Below are 7,340 nucleotides of genomic sequence, written 5' to 3'. Positions count from 1 at the left end.
CCAGCCCCCCCCCCCCCCCAGCAGCCTTTGCTTCCCTGGTGGTCATCCAGCTCTTCCCGCAAGCCCTCCCAGCAGCTACTTGGCACGATGTTTCCTGGGTGAAGTTTTTGTACATAAATAAATAACGCGGAGTCTGAACCCCCTTGCTGTTGCCTGCCGTAACCACGCAGCGCTTCTGCGGCATCGGCCGATGGGACCTGGTGAGCGTGGGATGTTCTCCTGCCCCGCTGGGCCCTGCTGAGATGATGGCCACGAGGAGCAACTGCCTCCCCGCCTCTGCGCGACGCCCCCGACACCATCGCTTCCAGCGGTCAAAAGTTGTAAGTGGCAAGTTTGTGTTATGCAATAAAGAGCTTCACTGCGATGGTCTGGAGAGGGTTTTATGGCCATGGGTGGGTATGTGTTTCTGCATCATCCAAAATGCATGGGCGGGGGGTGGGGTGGGGGGATTAAATTAGGCAAATTATTTCCCTAGGAAAGCTCTCTGGCATCCAGTGGTAACTCATAAAAACAAATCACACGTTTGCAATTGGCACTGTTATTTTATTAGTACGAGTATACTGAAACAATAAACTTGTACTGGTATACAGACAATTTCTTTAAAACAATTTTGTTCAAATTTTGAATCAAACATTGTTTTATTATAATAATGAAATAATTTCTACCTAGAAAACCTGCAAGCACCATCAAAGAAAGGGACCATAAAATTCAATAAACAGACGCGAGTGTATCCTACAAATAGACACACCACCATTAGAAAATAGAATATGAATTCTTCCATTTTTTTTTTTAATATTTGTTTTAAAAAAGCTAGTGCAAGTACAATATTTTACACTGGAATTACAGAGAGTATGCACGCATATGGAAAAAAGTTCTCCTGTCACAATAAAAGCTCTTAACTATGTCTGTATGCACTTAAAATCTTCTCCTCTTTTCAATAAGGTGCAAAACGTTATTCCCTCCCTATTTCTCCTTTGTACTGGCCATGTCAGCTCAATCTCTCCCCAACACAAAGCTGCGATATCCCTTTTACTGGGCCTACACTAGGAACTACACTGGAAGTGTGATTTGCAACAACCCTCATTAGTAATACCAGACAATTTTTTTTCTTTTTTAAGAAAAAAAAAAAAAAAAAAAGAAGAGACCTTAAAAACTACTGCTGTAGAACGGCTAAACCTCGTCCCGGCAGGGCCACGTGGCGCGGCCGGGAGCGGTGACATAGCTAGTACAAAATGATTTTCAGTAGCTCACCCGAACTGAAAAAGGTTGGGAAAAAATCCCCCCTCCCTCCCTCCCCCCCTCTCGTAACACTGCGAAAAGAACAGTGTTCAACAAGTTAATATATTATTCCAACAAAAAAAAAAAAAAAAAAAAGAGCAAATACATACATTAGTGAGTTTCAACATCAGCTGACTGTCGTGAAGAGTCGTATCTATGCCTTAAGAGATTAGTAACTTCGCTACGAGGCCGGCCCGACGGGAGACACCCAGGGAGCCCCCCGCAGCCGCCCCCGGCCCGTTTTTGCCCTCAGCTACCCCCGTCCCACCCCGACTGCCTGGGACAGGAGTTCTGCAGGGCGCCTTCCCAGGGAGAATAGGTGGGTCCTGGATTTTTAAAGCCAAGGCCAGGGCGGGAGCCCCTCGCCGGCCGGCCTGAAGGGGCCAGAGCCCAGGGAGCCAGAGGTCCCACCCCGGCTCGGCGCCGGGCTCGGAGCTGGGCCCTGAGGGTCCCGCTGGTCAGCAATCCCATAGTACAGCCACGACAGCTTCAACGAGTGACCAACGCTCGCTGCAAACACCACTTCCAATGCACACCTACTGCGTGGTCGAGGGAAAGGGCACAGGAGCTTTGACCGCTCAAAATAGAAATGGAACAAAAAAATAAAAAAGAAACTACCTTGGATGAAGCCTCCATAAAATCCTCAGTGGAAGACTTGAGTCCTTTCAGCTAACGACAAGAAAAAAAAACTACAGAGACCTTAGAGACTGTTATTGTATAAATACTACCTGTTGGCTGAATGCACTTCATCGTAACACACCTGGGGCCAGCTTTCTGAGCACCCGGGGGTCTCTTGGGCAGGGCGAGTGTCTCTGCCCCGTGGGTCACCGCCGGGCAGGGGCACGGGAGCAGCCTGGAAAGCCCCCCCACTCCCCCTGCCCACCCAGCGTAATCTTTGGACAGGAAAAGGACCCACTCCTCAGATACTGCCTCGGGATCCTCTCCTTTTGGCTTCTGAAAAACACGGGTCTCGCCATCACCGATGGAGACCGTCCCGGGGACTGTGCTGGGGGCACGGGGCTGCTCCCTGGGGCTTGGGCAGCAGAGGAGGGGGAGAGGGGGCTGGGGGGTATCGCTCTGCTGCTAGTGCTGGGCCAGGATCCCTTGCGACAAGCACTTCTTGCTCAGGGTTATACTCTTTGGGTTTCGTCTGGAACAGGAAGTGCTGAAAAAACATGGAACAGCATCCCAGAGAGAGGGGAAAAAAAACCAAAAACCAAACCAACCAGGATCGAAAGGCTTCAGGCGGGGACTGAGCAGGCGGGTGCTCAGCTGGCAGCGGCTCCCCAGCCCCGGGGCTGCTGCCACCCTGCCTGCCCTGGCACCGGCAGCGGGGCTGCCCTGACACCCCACACCTACCGAGGGGCTCGGCCGAGGCCTCCCCCAACACCGGCCGTGCCCTCGGGGGTGCCAGGGGCTCCCTCGGCGCAGGCAGGAGAGCTCAAAGCCGAAATACAGCTGGAGAGCGAGACTCTGGTTTGGCAGAGTAGCCACCCTTTGAAGTGCCCGGTAGCTGCACTGGAGAATTGCTGCTCCAGGGGCTGTTTTTTTTTCAGCACAGGAATAAAGAGCGTGTGGAGCATGACTCCCTTCCCCACAAATGGGACCCATGTAATACGAACAGAAAATTAAGCACAGTTGTTCTGTAAGAGCCTTTTAAGTAATAATTCTTCCTGGCCAAAGCCAATACAAATCAGATCATCTAGACATGACATTTTTCTATATACAAAAAACATGTAACTTTCAACCTTTCTCTGCTTTTTTATTTAAAAACTTTTTTTTTTTTTTTTTACAAACAAGGTATGAAACTCACTGTTCAAACAGAGCCGTCTCTTTTTCAAACACTGAATGAATCATTCCAACATTCATTTTTCTTTTGTGCAATTTTTTTAAAACATTACCTGTACTCCTCAATGTGAGTGCTTCAAAAAAAGTTTCTATTTTTAATAAGCTTCTCAAATTAGGTTTACATCAAAAAATATTCCCACAAGGTATAGTGCTACAAGAAAAGATCCTATCAGTAAAGGTAACACATCTGAAGCGAGGTCGTCTATGTAAAAGAAATTGAACTCTGGAGTAGAGGTGTGCAACGCGTTTGGAATTTCCCTACGGACACAAAGCAAGGCTGTCCTCAGGACAGGGAATCACCTGGGCATACGCGTAAAGAAAACAAACAAAAAAATCACACATATTTATTTGTGTGCAAACAGACACTTGTGTCTGGGGTTCTGTGTGTGCACGTATGCGCATCTGCATCAACCAATTCTCGTTTTGCTCTGTATTTCAGGATTTGGGAGGGTTGGATAAACCAGAGGGAAGGCAATCCCTGCCCGCACTCTGGTGCCACGTTCGTTCCCCTGGTTTCTCACATCAGCACCGGCCAGAGCCCCGAGCGGGCTCTGCTGTCACCTGTGGTGATGGGGAGGGAAGAAATGGAAATTAACTGGACGAGAGCACGTCCCATTCTGCCACTGGTCAAACGGGACAGCAGAAGTGTTTCAACAGGCCAAATCCCCCCTGCCCACCTGGGGCTTCTGCCCTGGAGAACCCGGGCAAACCCCAGGATTTTTCCAGCCGCCTGCTGAAGGCCGGGATCAGGCCCTGGCTGAACCAAGCTTCTGTCTCACAGAGATTTACAGGTGAGCTCCAGAGCGAGCTCCCGAGCAGCCCTGGCCAGCCCGCACCTCCCACAAGCACGTGCATAAGTGTTTGCAGAACTGGGTCCCAGGACACGCAGAGCACTGCACCGAGAGCCCCCCTCCTGCAAATAACACTGTTAGTGTTTAAAAAATATTGAGGATTCGCTCTCTTTGATACAGGCTTTTTTTTTTTTTTTTTTTAAAGATGTTGCAAGTATTAACAGAATTTCACCGTTTCCTTTTTACTATTGGCAACACGCTGTAAAGTAAAATAAATCTCTGCAGAAAGTGAATTTTCAGGATAACCCAACAGCTACAGTTCGCGCTGAGCCTGCTGCTTTTGTATTGCAATCTACGTGAGATCTACAAAGGTTAAACCATGAGATGCAGGAAATCCAAACTTGTCTGTAACATTGTACATCCCTACTCCGGAGCAGTAAAAGTGCTGCTTCTGGTCACATCAGTGTACCACACATATGCCAGCCCCATCCCTGAGTAAAAGGTGTGAAAGGTTTCTAAAATGTTCCTTGATTTAAGGGAAACGAGAGTAGTGATGTCACTTCCCCACACTGAGAAAATGACGGGAACGACAGGTCGAATGAAGCGACAGCGGGACGAAGGAATTAAAGGAATAAAAAGAAAAGGAAAGTGTGTGTGTCCCCCCCTCCTCCCGAGCTCCGCGTCTCCGAGGGAAAGCAAGCCCAAGGACAACGTACAAAATGGTAAAAATTAGGTCAACAGCGCCTCCGATTTGGGTCTCGACCAGAGGACTCAAGGTAAGTGACATCAAACTCAAATTCCCCGTGATGTGGCCCAGATAAACTGAAACAATGCCTAAGTTAAACACTATAAGGAACAGTCATTTTATATATATAGATATATAGATAGATTAGATAGATAGACAGATAGATAGATAGATATTTTTTTTTTTTTTTTAGAAATCCCTATAAAGAGGTTCTTGTTTTATTTTTCTTTGCCCTGACTAATTTCTTGGTGATTGTATGCGTTTCGTTGTAAACTAAACAACATATTAATGTCTGCGTGCCCTCCAGGCGGAGGGTCGAACGTGGCCGTACGGCCACGTTCGACCCTCCGCCTGGAGGGCACGCAGACATTAATACATCTTTATTTTTTTATCTTTTTTTTTAATCTTTTTTCCTTCCTGGATCGTTTTTAGCATCAAATACAAAAAGGGTTGGTGTTTTGCCGGGGCAAGGGATGCTTGACCCTTACTGTGATTTGTTTTTCTGTTTTTGTTTTTTTTTTTACGGTGGGGGGAGGAGAGGGAGGGAGTTATTAATAGGGACAACAAAAAATAAAATTAAAAAAAAAAAAAAAGTAGAAAGAAAGAAACTATTTAAACAAGAACAAAAAACCAGGGGAAATCAGAAGTGGGTATGAGATCTAGCTAACACCGCACGGGTGAGTCTAAGTTGGCACGTAAAGTATTGCACATCCTACAAAAGCCAAAGCATGGAAAGGGACAATTGTTTGGAAAGAACCAGTTATTTCAGAATTCCTCAGTCTGAAATACAAGCACAGAACTAATACATTCCTATTGCTCCAAACGTATTTTTTATTATTATTATTTTTTATTTTTTTGTAAAAGAAAAAGAAAAAGAAAAAGAAAAAGAAAAAGAAAAAGAAAAAGAAAAAGAAAAAGAAAAAGAAAAAGAAAAAGAAAAAGGAAAAAGGAAAAGAAAAAGGAAAAAAAAAAAAAAAAAAAGAAAGAAAGAAAGAAAGAAAGAAAAAAAAAAAAGACAAAAAGAATCAGAAAACTACTGTCAGTTACTATTGCAAAGCGGACGCCGCGCAGAAGCAGCGGCTAAACCTCCTCCATCAGCTCTGCCTCAGCATCTCTGTGCCCGCGAGCGGCATTTTTGGGGGCACCCAGGGACTGATGGCACTTCCCGGGCGCGGGGGCACTCGCTGCAAGGGATGCTCGGTGCCGGGGGGAGAGGAAAAGCCCCCCAATTTGTAAAGGACTTGGTCCCCAGGGGGACTTTTCTCTCCCCAGTGGGAGCTGGGTTTCGTCTGCGTGCCCTCCAGGCGGAGGGCACGCAGACATTAATACATCTTTATTTTTTTATCTTTTTTTTTAATCTTTTTTCCTTCCTGGATCGTTTTTATCATCAAATACAAAAAGGGTTGGTGTTTTGCCGGGGCAAGGGATGCTTGACCCTTACTGTGATTTGTTTTTCTGTTTTTGTTTTTTTTTTTACGGTGGGGGGAGGAGAGGGAGGGAGTTATTAATAGGGACAACAAAAAATAAAATTAAAAAAAAAAAAAAAGTAGAAAGAAAGAAACTATTTAAACAAGAACAAAAAACCAGGGGAAATCAGAAGTGGGTATGAGATCTAGCTAACACCGCACGGGTGAGTCTAAGTTGGCACGTAAAGTATTGCACATCCTACAAAAGCCAAAGCATGGAAAGGGACAATTGTTTGGAAAGAACCAGTTATTTCAGAATTCCTCAGTCTGAAATACAAGCACAGAACTAATACATTCCTATTGCTCCAAACGTATTTTTTTATTATTATTATTTTTTATTTTTTTGTTTTTTAGTGTTAGTTGAATAGATCCAGTCAGTTTAATAGCCCCTGCTTCTTTATTAACCACAAATGTGTACGCGTTATGGTTTTACTTGAGATTTTGTTTTTTTTTTCCCGAGTATGCGTGAAGTACGGAAATAGTGGTACGACTGCCAACTAAAATCTGTAATTCTTAGTATTCCTTTACCATCAAAGCTTAAAAACAAAACAGGAAACAAAACGAAACAATAAATTGCAAGTGCCCTGAGCAGAGTATATGGAAGATTAAGCAACTTCTCTGAGCAGAAATATTAACAAATAAGCACTAACTAAGCAGTGTGACTGTGAGAAGAAACCCACTCAGCTATTTGGTAGCCCGCCGAGAGGTTAATAAAATTCAAGGAAATTCAAGAAAAGTTTCAAGCTATTTTAAACGTATTTCAACTTTTTGGTGCACCCCAGAATATGGTATAAAAACAATTAGTTCTGGTGTGAGCTAAATTTCAAGTAACAAATGACAGAGTCAAAGCTGGGGTTCGGGGTTAACGTTTCTCCTCTTAAATAAAAGCACTGTATTTTAGGGGAGAGGGAATACAAGACTTTAAATAAATTTGTTCACTTTAGGTTACTGCGTCTCTAACGACGGACTTTTATTTCCTTTTCTCCCTAGCAAGTACAGCTTCTTCAAAACTACCTGAAGGATGCCAACTCACCAAACAAGGACGCGGAGGGGCCCCGGCGCCATCCCACCCCCCGGCAGCGGGACCTCTCTAGTGGCAGCCCCCACCTACTCCCCACAGGAGGCTGGGTGCACAGCACCCCAAAGGATCCGGCCCAACCTGGGGAAAGGAAAAGACTGAACGGCCTTGAAGAATCCCCCTTCCTCCCTCCC

The sequence above is a fragment of the Calidris pugnax genome, unplaced genomic scaffold (genome assembly GCF_001431845.1).
Source record: "Calidris pugnax isolate Ruff unplaced genomic scaffold, ASM143184v1 scaffold8, whole genome shotgun sequence".
NCBI lineage: Eukaryota > Metazoa > Chordata > Aves > Charadriiformes > Scolopacidae > Calidris > Calidris pugnax.
The sequence above is the reverse complement of the archived record's forward strand: the minus strand, read 5'-3'. Positions refer to the sequence as shown.